We start from the raw sequence: 19,483 nt of genomic DNA on the forward strand, positions 1-19,483 counted from the left end.
GTGGATTTCCTGAATTCTCGAACAAAGTGATCGAAGTCCGGTAGCTGGTCGCGAGGCGGGCTGTACACGCTGGCCACGAATAGGCTTTTCTGCATCTTTCGTTCCGGTAAAACCTCGATTAAGGTGTGTTCGGTCTGGGTGTTCTCTATGTCACGTTTTTGGGCTGTGAGAGTTTTCTTCACCAGTATGGCAGTTCATCGGGTTTGTGCATATGTGGCGTATCCTTTCAGCCGGAAGTTCTGCGTGTTGGTTTTCTGTAGTGCTATGACGTCGGATTGATTCAGCTTGACGAATTATTGTAGATTGGCGTGTCGAGGGCGGTATGATCGACAGTTCCATTGCCGTATGCGTATAGTTGAATGCTCGTTCTTTGCCTTGTGGTTAGGGATCGTCATCGTCGATGGATTCGAATTCACGTCGGCGATCGCGAGTGGGCGAGAGCGAGCGAGAGTCGCTGCGGCTGTTCGCCCGTCGTGCCTTCTTCCGAGTCGTGGGGCGCGAATTGTCGAGCTGTGCCTTGGTGATGTAGTTGTTCTTTACATGCACGATCGATAAAATTATTGAGCAGTGGTGCGATCCCATCTATTTTGGCGCTTAACGTGGCGATCTTGTTTTCGAAGGTAGCGGCTGTTTTTTCGACTGCTGATTGGACAACTTTTTCCATTGTGGCGTGAATGTTCTTCATAAAGGCGTCTTGAAATATCAGGCACCTTGCATCTACTATGGCTTCAACGTCGGCCTTGGTCAAAGTCGTTCCCGACGCTCTGTTTATGTTTTCGAGCTCCTGGAATTTTTGATGCAGCTTGTCTGAGAGTTCTTGTTGTTCTTCGCATTTTTGAAGCAGTTTATCGGTGAGCTCTTGCTGTTTCTGTTGACTGCGGAGTAGCTTGTCTATGAGGTTTTGCTGGCTTTGCAATTGGCTGTGCTGATTCTGCAGTTTGCTCTGCTGGTTCTACTGTTTGTTTTCTAGGACCCGTATGACTGCTGCTTGGGCCGATGCATCCATGCTGCTCGTACCACCCGAGTCACTCGAGCCGCTTACCGCGTCGGCGTAGCTCGCGGCGCTTGACCGAGCGAGGGCGGGAACGTGAGCGCGAAGCACTTCGCAGTATTGGCTTGGAGCTGCTGCGTCTGGGGGAGCTGCTCGCACTGACACTGCTCGAGCTGGTGGCCGAGGTGCCCCGCTCCGGGAACTCTTCACTGCTGGAGCTCCAGTGGTTGTCTCTTTCTTGTAGTCTGTTAAGGTGCTGTTGCCGTATATTGTAGGGTGGAGGGCTTGGCTTCAGTCTCTTCTTGCACTCTGTACTTGCAGTTTCGTGCGCTTCTCCGCAGAGCTTGCAGGTCGGTTTGCAGTCATTGTCTTGTGGTTGTCCATTCTTGGCGCATTTGTAGCAGAAATATGGGATCGGTTTAGGACAGACGTCTTGGCGGTGTCCCGTGTTGCCACAGTACTGCACTGACTTGCGATATGGTCTGCAGCGGAAGTCTACGCTCTGGAAGATGATATAGTAGGGTACGTGCGGTCCTTCGAAGAATACGACTGCCGCGGTCGACTGACCCATCATTCGGGCGTGAAGAACGGTGTATTGTGCCGGTGCTCCGATTCCTGCCATAAGTTCTGCGGTGCTTGTTCCTGGTATGAGGCCATTGATGGCGCCTCGGGAGACGTCGTCAGGGGTTCGTATGTTGCCTTCGACGTTCTGGTAAGTGCCTCCGAGCTGTATTCTGTTGATTCTGACCAGCATCTTGGCGTCTTCCTTTTCGGCCGTGCTTGCGATGGTTAAATTTTCGTTTATCTGTACTTGTGCGCGTACTTTGTCATTGAAGTCCTGCTGCGATAGTCCACTCGCTCTACCGATGGCGTGCACGACTGCGACGGTATTCCATTTGGCGAGGTCGAGACCTGCTTGCGGGCGGTAGACGATCTTAAAGTCGTCAAGTGGCAGGGGCGGCATCCCGGGTCTGTGTTGTTGGTGTGAAGGTGCTGCATTGGGCGTTTGCTCATCGGTTTTTTTTTTTTTGCCGGCGTCTTTGAATTCGAGGTGTCCTTCTTGGCTTTCTTGTTTCTTGTGATCCAGGCGCTTTCCGCTTCGATTGTTCGGCCGCTTTCTGCGCCATAGTTCCAGGTACCTTCCGCGGTCTTTTCTTCCGTCCGGTCTGTTTGCATTGCATTTTCTTCATCATCTTTCTGGTTCTTTGACATTTCGCTTGCAGCAGCTGCCTCTCGGGTCATCGTAGGGGCTCTTCGCCGCGGCGTGGGCGAGCGCTCGTGTGCTCGTGCTCACGCGGCGCGCGGAGCGGGTTCTGGCTTAACCGGGCGGGCGGGCGGTCGTCGGGAATAACGCTTGATATCTTGAGATAAGGTACACTCACCCGAAAGTGGCTAGTGTCCGCCGGTTTCTCTCGTCTTGCCGGTCGCACCGGTGCAAAACTTGGTTTCGTCACTGGCCTTGAGGCAACAAACGCGCAGTTGCCGCAGGACGAAGTAACCAGAAAATAGGAAATATGCCGAGAGAACGACATCTATGGTTCAAATACTGGTTCAAGCAAAGATGAAAGGCGAAAGTGAACGTTGGTTGTCAGAAATATGCGAGAAAAACAAGGCCGTATACCTAGAATATTTCGGAATTATTAGGCACAAAGGCAACAACAATACAACAACATATCCTAGACGAAGATGGAAACAAACTGGAACTGGAAGCGGCTATAAATGACATCCGGAAGATAACTGCCGAATCATTCCAACGCAGTGGCGAGGTTTTATTTGAGGAAAAAACGAGCATGAGAGAGAACCAGATGGAAAAGGAGCTGGTGCTCACGAAGTTTAACCGGAAGAAAGTCGAAGAGAAAATTCCGAAGCGTACAGCCGTAGCACTAGACAAGGTTCCCGTTAGGCTGATTAATTAATTAACTGTGATTAAAACGTAAGGAACCACTGTTGAAAGCAGCAGAAAAAAAACTTCAAAGATAGACGAATACCAAATAGTTGGCGACAAAGTAGAATGAATTCAATTTATAAAGGTAAGGAAGAAAGAAGTAGAATTCACTCAAATAGGCCGTTGACCATTACATCGGTAATATACAAGTAAGCGATGCTGGTAATTAAATTATCGCTGCAAGCATGAGCAGAGAATAACGGCATACTGGGAGAACTTCAGGGTGGCTTCAGAATCGGCAGTCGCCTCGATGATAAGTTTTTTATCCTTACTCAGTGTATTGAAGAAAAAAAATTGCCTGCTCTCCCGTAATCGAGCGCAGATGTAAGCATGAAATGGCTACCGGCAAAGCATATTGGTTAGACATGATACTAACCACAATCTCAGAATGAGTGTGGTGCACGTTCGCAATGGCACACCGCACCGGTCCATGCTGTGCACTGGTCCACGTGGACGCTACAGTTTCCTGTCACAGACAGAACCTCGCTGCAAGTCTCGGTCGAACGGCCACCCGCGGGCGCTGAAACGAGGGCGCAGCGTCAAAAGGTGAGAATCGCGTTTATAGTACCCCGCCTTTTGAACGTCTCTATTGGAAATGACAAACGAAACTTGAGTGAACTAGAAGTTACCGCTTGAGTGGTATTGTGAACAAACATTACGAAGAACTCGGAAGGAATATTTTTTGCAACTTGTTTGGGAAGTAACCAACGTACCTAATGCGGTCTTGTCTGTTTGCCCTGATGATCTCGTTTTGATCTCGCAACTTATCCGAATGTTCTTGTTTAAGTGTCCGGATAACAGCCCTGGCTTTTCGCTCAAGGCCACTTGAACGTCACCGGCAACGATATCTGAAAGCATTTCATGCTTAATATCCAGAGAAGAATGAACACCGCTATATGTGACTTTTTTCAGACATTACCTGAGTGTATGACAACCTACACCGCAACACATTGTGGAATATTCTGGAATGGGAAGTCTTAAGTAACCACTGTTTTGAGAGAGATTTACCAAGAAAAAAAAAAGGTCGCAGTTTCGCCCGAAAGGCGAAGCACCGATAGCGACAGCAAATTAGTAGAAAGCTGTACGAAGTAAGGATAGTAGATTTATCGGCCGTATAAACGTGTAAACATTCGTTTACAGACTAAATTAACAATGATATGATCTGTAATGGCGACTGAACAAGGACGTAGAAAGAAACAAACGGAGAAGCAGTGCTGTCTCTGTGTATACAAGTTCAGTTGCTCTTGCACATTCTATCATGTATTCAAACCAACTAGCCCGTCAACGTGTTTTAACCAAGTTGATAAGCACGGTGTCACACGCGCACAGATAAACATGAACAATCTCGCTTGATGAGCGCGGAAACTCGCTGTCAAAATACTAGAGTGAGGAATGGCGGCAGCAGCAAGCGAATTGAAGTTCATGGATGTCTCGCTTCAGTGCGAACGAAACGTCGAAAGCACAGCGCATACGAAACTGCCGTCACTACGCGCACTCGGCAAATATCGCTTTGACGATGAGGTCCGCGCGGGCCGCGTCGCCGATCGCTTTCAAGATGGGGCGCCCGCGCCGCCGGACCCTCGCGCGCTTCCATTCGCGCAAGCGGCGACGACGCCCTTCGACTTTGTACGGAACATCACGGCGACGGCAGGAATGCGAAGTCAGCAAGGGACTGAGCCAGGGGTGGCCTCTATCGCCGGTGCTGTTTACGATGTACATGGTGAGGATGGAAAGGGCTCTAGAAGGAAGCAATATCGGGTTAACTCTCTCATATAAACAGGTAGGTGCAGTAGTAAAGCAGCAGCTCCAAGGTTTGCTTTCTGCGGGCTACATTGTGTTGCTAGCTAACAAGCCAAATGATATGCAACATCTCGCTAATATCTGTGGGCACGAAGGCGAGAATTTAGGCCTGAAATTTAGCGTCAAAAATTCAGGTGCTATGTTATTCAATGAAAACAGTGAACAGACAGTGTCAATACAAGGCCAGCAAATACCTCGGGTAAGAGAATGTCAATATCTTCGTATACGGATAAACGAAGGCAATATATATGTGGAAGCACAGGAAAAAACAGTAACAGCAAACGGGAATAGAAATGCCGCCCTAATGAAACAGAGAAGTATGGGGATACAATAGGTACAAGGTGCTCCAGGGTATGTGGAAAAGTGTAACGGTTCGAGGACTTAAATCTGGAAATGCGGTTCTTTGCTTGTAATCAGGGGTACAATCAGGACTCCATGGGAACCGAAGGTAAGTGGAACGTCTCCCATTGGGCGCTCACGGGAAGACTATAAACGCAGCTGGGCAGGGTGATATGGGCTGTACAAGATTTGAAGTGAGCTTAGCTTACAGTAATATTGATTGTGAAGAACGCCTAAGGAATATGGAAGAAAGCAAATGGGCTGGGAGAGTGCTGAGGTATTTGTACAGAAAAACATTGATTCCCAGTGGAGGAAAAGAACTAGGAAGCTTACCAGCAAGTATGCGGCCTGTAGCGTGGGCAATGCAGCAACAAAGAACGTCAAGCGGAAAGTCAGAGAGGCTAAAATAATTTCATGGGTGGCGGCAATGGAGAGAGAGAGAGAACAACTTTATTGATTCTATCAAGAGGTTTAGCGGTGAGCCGTCTTGCGCTTGCTGCCTGGCTCTTCAGCACGGGTGCGCCCCTATTCCAGGGCTTCACTGAGCCTGGCCACTTCGCACGCGTGCTGCACCATTGCCCTTTGGGCGGTGAGCTCGCTGCTGGTGAGCAGGCCCTCCCATTGCTCCGCACTTGGGTTTTTAACGCGATAGCGTTAAGGAGCTCGTATCGCAGAAAAGCCGGTGTCGTCGGCGTCGGTGTCGGGTGTCAGCGTCGGTGTCCGCGGCGTTGACCGTGAGCGATAAATCACGGCGGGCGCTTCATAAATAAAAATCAACTTCCAAGATTGGCCCGGTGGGAATCGAACCAGGGTCTCCGGAGTGTGAGACGGAGACGCTACCACTCAGCCACGAGTTCGATGCTTCCAAGCGGTACAAACGTGCCTCTAGTGAATGCGGCGTTGCCTTCGAAACGAGCCGTGGGAAGTTATACTGCGGTGTATATCGGTAATTATGAACATGTAACGTACAGAAGTCGCAATTGCACGAGTTGCGAAGTGCGTTTCCGCTGCATTTCTTCTGCGCTTTCCGCACACGCAGAGCCATCTTGCGGCAAAGACAGAAGACCCCCTCCTCTCAATGTACGGCGCTGCCCCGACAGGAGGCGCGCCGCGCGCGGATTGGGACCGCTGCCAGGCGCGTCGCGGTCCCGACTCCCTCTCCCCTGACGACGCTTCGCCGTGCTCCCGGTTGCAGAATCAAGCGCCGTTCCTTTCTTTAGATTACTATCTATCTCTCTGCCCGTGCCGATCACGACGTTTGGCTGGCGTAGATCGTTTCCCCTCCGAGACACCGAGTTCTTTGGTTCGTTCCGTTCGCTCAGGCGCACGTTTCGTTGCCGCGCCGAATGCTGCGTTGCTCGACGCTCACCGCGTGATAGGTGGGCGCTAAGTCCGATGCGGGGCGCATCGTAAGTGATCGCTGTGCCGTAGCGCATTGTCTTATACCCCTTGGCGGGTCGACGGGAACGCTGTCCCGTCCCACTCTTGAAGGCGAAGCTTAAGCGTCCTCCAATTTTTTATGTTTATGGATTGTGTGGTTATGCTTACATTCCCTTGTTATGTGGTAAAGAGTTGGTATTTCTCCGCACCATGGGCAGGAGTTTCTGTATTGTGTCGGGTACATTTTACTTAGTATGTGTAGATTATAGAAAGTTCCGGTTTGTAGCCTTCTCCAGTCGGCTGCTTCCTGTTGTGTAAGTAGTGTGTGTGGCGGAGGATATTGGATTATCTGCCCTCTATAGTAGTTTAATATTTCCGCACATGTCGGCTCCACCGTTGTAGGGTTCTCAAGAGGCTCTATCTGTCCAGCTCGGTATGTGATCTCACGAACTAGACTGTCTGCTCTCACGTTCCCTTCTATCTCAAAATGGGCCGGTATCCAGAAAAGTTTGTGTTTCACTTTATTTCCGAGGGTTCCTGCTCCGAGGAGGATTCTCAGGGCCTTTTTACAGACTCTCCCCTGCATGTAATGCCTGCATGCAGCTTTGGAGTCTGTTAATATGGTTAGTGATCTGTTACTTCGGTAGCCTTCGGTCGCTGCAAGCGCTATGGCAACCTCTTCCCCCTCCGCTACCGTGCAATTCCTTATGGTTGCGCAGCTGATTGTCTCTCCCATGTAGTCTACTACAGCCGTAGCTACTCTGTGTGTTCTAGTGTGCTTGTCCCACGGGTACAGCCCTGCATCCGTGTACACCGTGTTTTCCTGTGTTGCCAGGTGGCCTTCCACGTAATCTGCCCTTGCCTGCCTACTGGCTGCGTGTAGGTTCGCATCCATGTTGCGTGGAATTGGGCTTATTTTGAGGGTTTTGTCTGAAAGGAAACCTGCTATGAGTAACTACCTAAAAGGAAAAAATGAAGTCATGAAAGAAACAATTTGTGATAACTCAAAGGGAAGCTCATTACTTTTCGAAGCGAGATCGGGATGCCCTAGAACACGCACTTATAAAGCGAGAAACATCAAGGAAGAAGAAGCATGTGCTTGCTGAGGTAAAGCTAGGGAAACGATGGAGCATGTTTTATTGGAATGTGAAGATATTTGTCAGCGGTCGATTTAGGCACCACTGGACTCCTGGAAGTCCTTGGGTTCAGCGAGAGCAGAGGTAAAGTAAACATGTCCGCAATAGAGATTATTAAAAGGCGATTGGATGATTGGTGGAAGAAAAATAGGGAAACGACAAACAATGGAGGCATGTAAAACAAAGTTCACAACAGTGGTTCAGACAGTTTAGTTATGGAACTTCTTTGTTGGTTCTCTTCCCCTTTGCTTTTTTTAATACCGGTAGGAATTTAGGCAATACAATAACCAGAGCTTCGTAACGCAACCCACCGCCCCGTACCAAAGTGGAATTTCATAGCATCCCTCCATTCATCCATTCACCCCTCCATCTAGGTTTTAAATGATTTCTGCCTCTATCTTTAGTTGATATGCATGTTTTCAAATAAAGTTTTGTTTGTAGAATATTACCTCTCTATGATGCAAGTCAGCAAGGTCAGCACAATAGGGATTTCTATAATATGCCACGTGCTGAATGAACATTTTTAAATGTCGCCTGTGGCAGCTGGCGAAGCCTTTAAACTAAATTACGCGAAGAGGCGGGCATTGTTTGCACGAGAAATGAAAATGCATATTCGACTAATTAATGATTTAACTAATTACTGTGTGGTAAATATTGCAATTAACTCATTATAGCTGGTGAGTTCGTAAGGCCTATTCATTTGGAACGAATTTCCAGATTGACACCAGTTTCGATATTTATTTATTTATTTATTTATTTATTTATTTATTTATATGCACTTTTCAAAGTGTACGACGAGATACACTGGCCTTCCAGTTGCTTTTGCACTGCAGTGCATAAAACAGCCTTTTTTTTTATGTAAGTGGAACAGTGCATTCTTACTACGAATTGGACGGCGCATATATCGAAACCGATGCCATTCTCAGAATTTGTTCAAAGCCTGCAAGCCTTGCAAGTTCATTAGCTGAAATTCGTAAAGTAGATTATGTGCTGTAAATAGTTAAAAATAGTTAGTGCGACATTAATAGCGCATTTGACTGGAAGCACAATGTCCGTCTCGCGTAAGTTAAGGTTCGAACTGCTGCTGTCGATCGCGGTGCAGTCGCACCAGAAAGCAGGCGGCAAGGCGCCCCCACTCGGCGCGCTCGGCTCCGTTGCCGCGTCGTCGATTGAGCGCGCCGCATAATGTCCCGCATTCCTGGCTCTGGCTTCATTGCGTCCCACCAGAAAGAAAAGAAAGCATGGAGCTGCTCAGATTTCATTGTCACTCGTAGCATAGCGAGGCTCCCGAATTCACTGCGGCACAAAGAAGGCCCAGTGGTCCCTAATCCTGTCTCCCTATTCACCGGTTTCGTCACATCACGGGATCATCTGCCGCTCTGTGCATCCCATTCTCGTAGACCAGCGACCCACACGCGGCCAGCTCCTTGTTTTTTTCTCCCTCCTATGAGGAAGCGTTAGCTCGGGTGCTCCTATCTAAATACATGTAAAAGGAGAATTCGTTTTTCTCGGCAACCACGGCACTAAATTTGACGAGCTTTGTTGCATTTAAGAGAAAAACTTAATATCTAGTGACTGATGGCTTCGAATTTTTTATTTAGGTCGTAATTTTTTTATTAAAAGTTGGCAAAAATCGAAAATTTTCGATAAACGAAACTATCAAGTTTACAACTCTATAACTCAACAACGAAATATAGTAATACAATTCTGTGAATTGCATCTAATCCTACATCTAAAGTGGACAAAATTTATGAGTTACACATGAATACAAAAAAATATTTAGTAATATCGTCGCGTATACCCTGCTGGGGTATACAAGCTGAATCAGATACGTACAGGCGGTTGCACATTTACAAAAACGCAAGCGGCGACGCGCGATGCCGAGACGAACCTCGTTCTCCTCTTCTTCAGTCTCTTGCTGCGCCACACCATGTGGCATTACCCCCTCTTCAAAAAAAAAGAAAAAGAAGGAAAGCATGCATAGCCTTGACCTGAAAGCGCCGAGATGGTTTAGGACGAACACATAGGCTATAGTCACAATCACTGTGCTGTGCGATATAGTCACAAGGAACTGATGGACGAGCAAGCACAAAACTAATCGAAGCAGCTGAAAACGTCGAATATTAGGGGCTATAGTACGGTTTCAACCGCACAACGTGCACAATCTCAGATTGCGATTGTCGACGTCGGGGAGGCTGACTTCCGTCAGGAAGGACTTCGTAGTTCACGTCACTAATTCGCTGCAACACTCTGTAAGGCCCGAAGTAGCGACTCAAAAGCTTCTCGGATAGACCTTTTCGGCGCACGGGAGTCCAGACCCAAACTTGATCACCGGGTTGGAACTCGACATTTCGATGGCGGAGATTGTAACGGTGCGCATCGATGGTCTGTTGTTGCTTTATGTGCACTCGGGCAAGCTGACGGGCTTCTTCCGCTCGTTGTACGAAAAGTTCGGCATCTTGGGCGAGGTCGAGATGATCGATGTTGCCGCACGGCAGCATTGCTTCTAACATAGTCTGCACTTCACGGCCGTAAACGAGGTAAAACGGCGTGAAGCGTGTTGTTTCTTGCGTAGCAGTATTATAGGCAAACGTTACGTAAGGGAGTGTCTCGTCCCACGTCTTGTGCTGTACGTCTACGTACATAGCCGGCATGTCAGTCATCGTTTTGTTCAGTCGTTCTGTCAAGCCGTTTGTCTGTGGATGATAGGCAGTTGTCCTTTGATGGGTCGTGCAGCTGAGTTTAAAAACATCTCCAGTGAGCTGTGCTGTAAAGGCTTTGCCTCGGTCTGTGATGACGTGCGATGGGGCGCCATGCCGTAGGACGATGCTCTGTATGAAAAACTGGGCAACCTCGGAAGCTCTGCCTCGAGGCAGCGCCTTTGTCTCAGCATATCGCGTTAAATAGTCCGTGGCGACGATTATCCACCTGTTGCCAGAAGATGACAATGGAAACGGGCCCAGAAGATCCATGCCGACCTGGTCGAAAGGTTTTCCAGGTGGGTCAATCAGATTCAGCAATCCCGCAGGCTTCACAGCTGGCGACTTTCGGCGCTGGCATTCACAGCAGGCTTGGACGTACCGCTTAACACACCCGGCAAGTCTCGGCCTGTAGTAGGATTTTCGCACTCTATCAAGCGTTTGCGTAAAACCCGAACGGCCAGACGGAGGCTCGTCATGACAGGCGAACAAAACTTCGGCACAGAGGTCTGCTGGAACAACTAAAAGGTAGGTCTTGTTGGTGGCAGCGGAGTTCTTCTTGCATAAGACGCCATGCCGTAAACAAAAGGACGACAATCCTCAAGCGATATGCCGGGGTATTGATGGCTTTCGTCCTTCCAGATGTTCGAATATAGGCCGTAGCGCGTCGTCTGCGCGCTGCCGTGTGGACAAATCAGTAACGCTTACGACCGCAATGAAAGCGTCGTCGTCCTCAATGTCGTGGTCGGTCGTGTCGATAGGGGCGCGCGAGAGTGCGTCAGCGTATTCGTGTATGCGGTCCGACTTGTACACGATGGTCACGTCGTACTCCTGCAAACGTAGACTCCACCGTGCCAATCGTCCAGAAGGGTCCCGGAGATTTGCAAGCCAGCATAACGAGTGGTGATCAGTTACAACTTTGAATGGGCGGCCGTAAAGGTAAGGTCGAAATTTGGCCAGCACCCATACGACGGCAAGAAACTCTTTCTCCGTGGTGGTGTAGTTGGTCTGTGCACGTGATAGTGTGTGACTTGCGTAGGCGATCCCTCTTTCAATACCTTCCTGCCGTTGTACAAGGACCGCACCAAGACCAACGTTACTGGCGTCTGTGTGAACTTCCGTGTCCGCCTCCTCGTCAAAGTGGGCCAGAACTGGTGCTGACACCAGACGCTGTCGAAGCTCGGTGAAAGCAGTCTCCTGATCTGAGGACCAGACGAACGATACACCGTCCCTCGTGAGGCGAGTCAGCGGCTCCGCCATCTTTGAAAAATTTTCGATGAAACGCCGGTAGTATGCGCAAAGGCCCAGGAAGCATCGGACACCTTTCTTGTCGGTCGGTGTTTGAAACGAGGCTACAGCGGCAGTTGTCGCGGGATCGGGGCTAACGCCTTCCGCGCGTGTCCGAGAAACATCAGCTCCTTGTAGCCGAAATGACACTTCTGAGGCTTAAGGGTAAGGTTAGCCGATCGGATGGCTTCGAGAACTTGCCGCAGTCGTTTCAGGTGGTCGTCAAATGTCGCCGAAAAAATAACCTCGTCTTCAAGGTAGGCGAGTCAGCGTTGCCACTTCAGACCAGCGAGAACGGTGTCCATCATTCGCTGGAAAGTTGCTGGTTACGAACAGAGACCCAAAGGAAGTACTCTGAATTCGTAAAGGCCATCTAGAGTGACGAAAGCAGTTTTTTCGCCGTCTCGTTCATCGACCTCAATTTGCCAGTAACCGCTCTTTAGCTCGAGAGACGAAAAATACTTAGCTCGCCGCAACCTGTCTAAAGAGTCATCGATACGTAGTAGTGGGTACACGTCGTTCTTGGTAACATCGTTGAGGCGTCGATAATCAACACAGAAACGAAGCGTTCCGTCTTTTTTCTTGACTATAACGACCGGGGAGGACCACGGACTGTGCGAAGGCTGAATGACACCATCATCTAGCATCTCCTTGACTTCGGCTTGAATTGCCTCACGTTCAATCGGCGAGACACGATAAGGCTGTTGTTTGATGGGACGTGCGTCGGTGGATGTCGTTATTCGGTGCTTCGTGATTGCCGTTTGGCTCATCTTAGTAGCCCGAGCGAAGCACGCGCTGAATTCGTTCAAGAGTTCCTGCAGTGCGCTCTTTTGGTTGTCCGTAAGCTCGGAGTTTACATTGATGTCTCGGAGCGAACCATTGTCTGTGTCCACCTCAGAAGCAAAGCACTCGACGATGTCCGTTGATGGTTCGGCGTAGGCGATGGCAGTGCCACGAAAAATGTGCCGATACTCAAAGGTAAAGTTGGTAACGAGGACCGTTGTCTGGCTTTCACGAAGTTCCACAAGGCTTCGCGCTACACATATACCTTGTACCAGCAACATAGAAATGTTGCCTTCGACAATGGCTTCACCGTCTTGTAGTTCGTCGGACTTGACCGGAACCGTAACACTCGCACGCGGCGGTATCGTGATGCTCTCGTCCGAAACGCGAAGTGCGGATCTGTGTCCAATGGCGTCGGTATGTGTTGCCCTTTGTGTCGAGAAAGTGATGCAGCACTCGCGGAGGTCAATAATGGCGCCATATTCCCGGAGAAAGCCCATCCCAAGGATTAAATCGCGGGAACATTCACGTAGAACTAGACAAGTGGCGAGAAAAGCAGCACCGCGAATTTCTACTCTGGCCGTGCATAGGCCAAGCGGTGTGGCGACGTGGCCGAGCCTAGGTCGAGGTGAATCGATAGAAAAGCCCCGCAGTCCGAGTCGTCGGTAGAGGCACTCCCGATACACATGACCAGCTTCGCCGCAGTGGTAGCACAGCGGTCGTCGATCGGGTGCTCGCCAAACCTCTGATTTCCTCGCGGGTGTTCGGCGATCGTCGAAGTACGGTAGCGGAGCTGTCGGAGCGGCTTGCGCCGATTGCAACGCGACTGGCGGCGTCACATAAGTAGGTGCGAGAGCTTGGACGAGGCTCAGTAATGTTTCTGCGTAAGTCTTGCGCCGGGCTTCGCTTGGCAGAGGTGGTGCTTGACTGCTGGAAAGATATGCCTGCAGTGCCTGCTGTACTTCGTTGCGTACGACGCTGGCGAGGGAGCTGACTGGAGGTGGCGACGTGCCGTGGTGCTTCTGCAGCTCGTCGCGAACCACTGAGCGAATCAGCTCGCAAAGCAAGGCGATGTCGCACCCGAAGCCTACCGGAGTATCCGGAGTGCAGGCGGCATTTACTTGTCGGTTGTACAAGTTCGACCGTTGCTGAAGGGTCTTCTCCATCGCGGTGGCTTCGGTGAGGAACTCCGCAACATGCAGTCTTGGCCGTATTCCGAACAAGACCGCCAAAGAGCTGCTCATTTACGCCTCTCAACAAATTACGCACCTTCTTCTCTTCCGACATGCTCGGATCGGCACGCTGAAAGAGACGCGTCATGTCCTCCACGTACATCGTGACGCTCTCGTTGGGCTTTTGGACGCGTGACTGAAGGGCCCGTTCTGCTTTTTCTCGGCGATCGGGGCTGGGGTAAGTCTCCAGTAGCTTGCGCTGGAACTCAGGCCAGGATGACAGGGCACGTTCGCGGTTCATAAACCACGTGCGAGCACCATCCTGGAGGCTGAAGTAGACGTTCCTGAGTTTGGCGTTGTTATCCCACTCGTTAAACGCAGCCACGCGCTCGAACTCCGCCAGCCAGTCTTCCACGTCTTCAAATGTGTCGCCATGAAAAGGCGTCGGCACTTGGGGGTTCAGCAGCGTTAGGTAAGTTGGTGGCACCCGTTCCGTAGAAGTCGCAGTGGTCGCAGTCATCACTTTTTCCTGCAGGTTTCCAAACTCTGGGGCGAGGCCTCGGATTCGCCGGCTTGTGCGGTGAACTGGAGTCAACTCCAACTGTGGGGCGAGGTTCTTGCTGCCCAGTGGGGTCTTCTGCATAAGTTGAGCGTACCCAGCACCTCCACCAAGTTGTCGCGTATACCCTCCTGGGGTATACAAGCTGAATGAAGATACATGCGGTTGCACTTTTACAAAAACACAAGCGGTGACGCGCGATGCGGAGACGAACCTCGTTCTCCTGTTCTTCAGTCTCTTGCTGCGCCACACCATGTGGCAATATGTAAATACAGCTTTTGCAGAACCCTTGTAAGCAACGTAACAAATTCACGTAAGATGTAAAATGACATATCGAATTTGTTCGCTTTCAATATCTAATGGAGGCCGTTTACAGAACCGCGATACCTGTTCTTGATGCAGAGCTATGAATTTGTAAACTTCGTGCTTCTATTTTTTTCGAACGGTCGAATATTCGAAAATATATATATATATATTTATTTATTTATTTATTTATTTATTTTCAATACCCTAAAGGCCCCGAGAGGCATTACATAGGGGGGGATACAATTCACACATGATATTGTAACAAAAATTGACTGAAGGCAACAAGCACAGATTTCGGTAGAAGAAACACTTTGTAAAAGAAAGATGAAAAAAAGAGGGAAAAAACGAAAAGTAATTTGGGCGAGAGTACATGGTACAATTCATATTTGCTGTACATGGCACTTTTCAACAAGGCACAAGTGGCAGGTGGGTGCGGGTAAATGGAAATTTAGAAATTATACATATATGTAACACAGGCCAGTCAAGAAGTGGCAGCTGAACATTTTATACATTTAAAAATGTGCGCAGGGCTGATTGGAAGGCAGACGGGTCAGTGATTTCTGAAGTGAAGGCGCTAAAATGACGGAGGACAAAGAAGAAACACACACACACACAGGGCGCCCTGTGTGTGTGTGTGTTTCTTCTTTGTCCTCCGTCATTTTAGCGCCTTCTCTTCAGAAATCATGCTTAACCAACACGCCCAACTATCCATCCTAAGGTCAGTGATTGTTACAATATCTTGAGGTAGGGCGTTCCATTCGTTCACTGATAACACGAAAGGGGAATTTTGGAATTTTTTGGTCCTAGCAAATATGGGAGCCACTTTGCATACATGGTCATTGCGGGTGGACAGATAATTGGCGGGTAAGATGGGAGCAGATGAAAAAGATGAACCACTATAGTAGAGGGAGTGAAAAAGAAAAAAGACAGACGGAAATATTTCCGTCGTGTGTCAAGATCCGGAAGATTAAGGGTCTGCTTTAATGCGGAAACACTTTGATATGGAGAGTAGGAGCGCAAAATAAAGCGGGCAGCCTTATTTAGAATTGATTCGATGCAATCAGAAAGGTTAGCTGCGTGAGGGTTCCAAATAATTGAGGCGTAATCGAGGGTTGTTCTGATAAGGGAGATGTATGCACGAAGTCTTGTGTCACTGTTTGCAAGGTACAAACGGCGTTTCAAAAAGCCAAGTTTTTTTTTTATTGCCTTGTTGGTAATATGCCCAACATGCATGGCCCAGCTTAAATCAGATGTACATATATATATATTATAATCTATGGTGTTGGGCTGCTGAGCACGAGGTCGCGGGATCGAATCCCGGCCACGGCGGCCGCATTTTCGATGGGGGCGAAATGCGAAAACACCCGTGTGCTTAGATTTAGGTGCACGTTAAAGAACCCCAGGTGGTCAAAATTTCCGGAGTCCTCCACTACGGCGTGCCTCATAATCAGAAAGTGGTTTTGGCACGTAAAACCCCAAATATTATTATTATTATATTATAATACCGAGACCGATCAAGTTGCCCAGCGCTGTTTATTCCACAAAAGGCAACGCCCCCAGCTCACGCGCGAAGAAGTCGAAGAACAGGGAAGATGATGATGGCTATGTACAAATGAAAACGACGAAGTACGTTAATAGTGCTTACACTAACTTCCCCCCGTCATGGAAGCGGCCAGCCTGGCCGCAGATTAGAGATTATCTAAACGGGGAGTGAAGGGCTTCATCCGCGAGACATGAACAATTTCGGCATTCCGGCGGCGCCGGTCAGTGACGGAGTGTACTGGGCGGACGAGATAGTTCACTGCAGGTGTTTGCTGCACAACGGTGTATGGGCCAATGTAGCGTGGAAGGAACTTCTCACAGAGGCCTGGGGTGCGGACTGGAGTCCAAAGCAGGACTTGGTCTCCAGGGTGAAAACGTAGGTCACGGCGTTTGTTATCGCAGTAACGCTTGCGCTCAGCTTGGGTAGCTTCTGTGCTTTGCCGGGCGATTTGACGGCAATGTGCAACTCGGGCAGCAAAATCTTCTGGAAGCGACGCGTGAGGCGAAGAAGGTGCGAAAAATAGTTCTCTGTCGAATACGGGGGAAGGAGATCGTCCATACACAAGGAAGAAAGGGCTGTAGCCGGTAGTCCGTTGAATAGCAGTATTATATGCGAATGTCACAAAAGGAAGAATTTTATCCCAGTCAGTGTGGTCAGGACGGATGTACATGGAAATCATGTCAGACAGCGTACGGTGGAAGCGCTCAGTAAGGCCATTGGTTTGCGGATGATAAGTAGAAGTAGATTTGTGGACGGTATTAGTGGCTCGAAGAACTTCCTCGAGAACTTGTGAAATGAACGCCTTGCCACGGTCACTGAGAAGAACGTGAGGAGCCCCATGGCGCAAGACGATGGCGCGCAAGAAAAAGTCGGCGACCTCAGAAGCGGTGCCGGATCGCAGAGGGGCAGTCTCGGCATATCTTGTTAAATGGTCGACCGAAGTGACAATCCAACGGTGACCGGAGGGTGTCAACGGCAAGGAACCATATAAATCAATGCCAACAAATTCAAAAGGTGCGTCCGGGCAAGGGAGAGGTTGTAGTAAACCGGCAGGAGGGGATGTCGAGCGTTTGCGGTGCTGACATGACGCACAAGAGGCAATGTATTTGGCCACCGTTGAGGATAGGCCAGGCCAGAAGCAGCGGGTCTTTATGCGGTCGTAAGTCTTGCGGAAGCCTAAGTGGCCAGCCGATACATCGTCGTGAAGTGCCTCTAATACCCGCAAACGAAGGCAGCGAGGTAGAACTGGGACCCACCGGTGACCTGTTGGGTGGTAAACGTAGCGGTGTAGCACGCCACCTTGAAGGCGGAATTGTCGAAGTTGGCGTCGCAAGCAGCTGTTGGGTGGTTCGGCGATCCATGAGAGCTCGACAGTAGGAGTCGGCCCGCTGAAGCGAGACGAAATCAGAGCGTGATGAAAGCGTCACTTGGTCCAGGGGCGTTATCGAGAGTTGGTGAGAGGCAGGCGTAGCATCGGAACGACGTGGTTCGGAAGACGACGGCGCGTTACCTGGAGAGAGTGAGAGTGGGCAGCGAGACAATGCGTCTGCGTCGTGATGGCGTTTTCCAGACTTGTACGTTATGGTGAATTCATATTCCTGCAAGCTGAGTATCCAGCGTCCTAAGCGTCCTGACATGTTTTTCATTGATGACAGCCAACACAGAGCATGATGGTCGGTGGCGATGGTGAAGTGGCAGCCGTAAAGGTATGGGCGAAATTTCTGAATCGACCAAACGATAGCCAGGCACTCTTGCTCTGTAATGGTGTAGTTCCGCTCAGCTGGAGAAAGTGTTCGGCTGGCATATGCTATGACTTGCTCTTTAGATGCTGTATTACGTTGCAGAAGTACTGCGCCAATACCTTGTGCGCTTGCGTCAGTATGGAGTATGGTGGGGGCACGATTATCGAAGTGGCGAAGCACTGGTCTGGAAGCAAGATGCCGCTTAAGAGCTTGAAAAGCCGACTCGCAGTCACTAGTCCACGTGAAAGAGGCACCGGTAACCAGTAGCTTGTGTAGAGGAGCTGCTATTGCTGCGAAGTTGCGTATAAACCTACGAAAATATGACGCCAAGCCGAGGAAACTACGTAGATCTATTCTGTTGCTGGAGGCGAGGAAACTGAAGAACGGCACTAATCTTTTCAGGGTCAGGCTGGGTGCCATCTCTTGAGACGACGTGACCCAATACTTTTATTGTTTTGCTTGCAAATTTGCATTTTTTTGTATTGATCTGGAGACCAGCATTCGCAAGGCACTTCAGAACTTCGTCTAATCGATGAAGATGTTGGCTGAAGTCAGACGAAAAGATGACAATATCGTCCAGATAACAGAGGCATGTCTTCCATTTTAGACCACGAGGTACGTTGTCTATCATGCGCTCAAATGTGGCAGGAGCATTACAAAGGCCAAAAGGCATCACGTTAAATTCATGAAGGCCATCCGGTGTAGCGAATGCGGTCTTTTCTTTGTCAGTCTCGTTCATCGGAATTTGCCAATATCCTGATCGAAGATCAAGGCTGGAGAAATACTCCGCCCCTTGTAGTGTGTCCAAAGCGTCGTCAATTCGAGGTATTGGATATACGTCCTTGCGTGTGATCTTATTGAGCGCTCGATAATCCACGCAAAAGCGAACTGAGCCATCTTTTTTTCTTTACCAGGACCACGGGAGACGCCCATGGGCTAGATGAAGGTCGTATTCCGCGCAAGCATGTCAGCGACCTGTTGTTCAATGACCTTTCGTTCGGACGGTGATACACGATAGGGGCGTCGTCGTATTATAGCGGAACCATCGGTTTCGATGCGGTGTGTAGCCGCAGGAGTTTGGCTCAACACAGGGCAACAGCTATCGAAACAGGCTTTGTGTTTTGCCAAGACCACCATTAAGGCTTCGGATTGCGCGGCTGTTAGGTCAGAACCAAGAACGGCTGGAGGAGGGAAAGAATCATCCAAACCTGAGGTTGGTGGTGGCGATGAAGAAGGGCAAAGCGTGACTAGAGAGATAGGTTGAGTGTCGGCGAGGGTTGCCACAGTCATCCCTTTGGGCAGCATCACAGGATCTGGGGTCGTGTTGCAAGCAGACAGAAGGGCGCGGCCGCGTGAAAACCGGACGAGACAGGTGGCAATGAGAATTCCGCGAGAAGTACAGCGGGAAGAAGGGGCGACTAGGGCGTATCCGTCGGCGATCTGACTGGATGTTACGGCGACAACGTCTTCATGACCAGGACGCAGGACGTAGTCTGCAGCGATGGCCAAGTTCACGCATGAAAGTGAAGAGTCCGCAACAGGTTCAAGCTCTGTATCCGTGATGTGGACAACTTCCTCTCTTCATGAAATGACGGCTGAAGCAGAATGTAGGAAGTCCCAACCAAGTATAAGTTCATGGATACACGTAGGAAGGAAAGATGATAAACTCGATGTGGTGGCGTATGCCGTCGATGAGAACACGAGCAGTACACTGTCTGTCAGGGTGAAGGAATGCATTATTAGCACCACGCAAAATACGTCCAAGATAAGGCGTTTTTACTTTACGGAGCCGGGAACACAG

The sequence above is a fragment of the Dermacentor albipictus genome, chromosome 5, assembly GCF_038994185.2.
Source record: "Dermacentor albipictus isolate Rhodes 1998 colony chromosome 5, USDA_Dalb.pri_finalv2, whole genome shotgun sequence".
NCBI lineage: Eukaryota > Metazoa > Arthropoda > Arachnida > Ixodida > Ixodidae > Dermacentor > Dermacentor albipictus.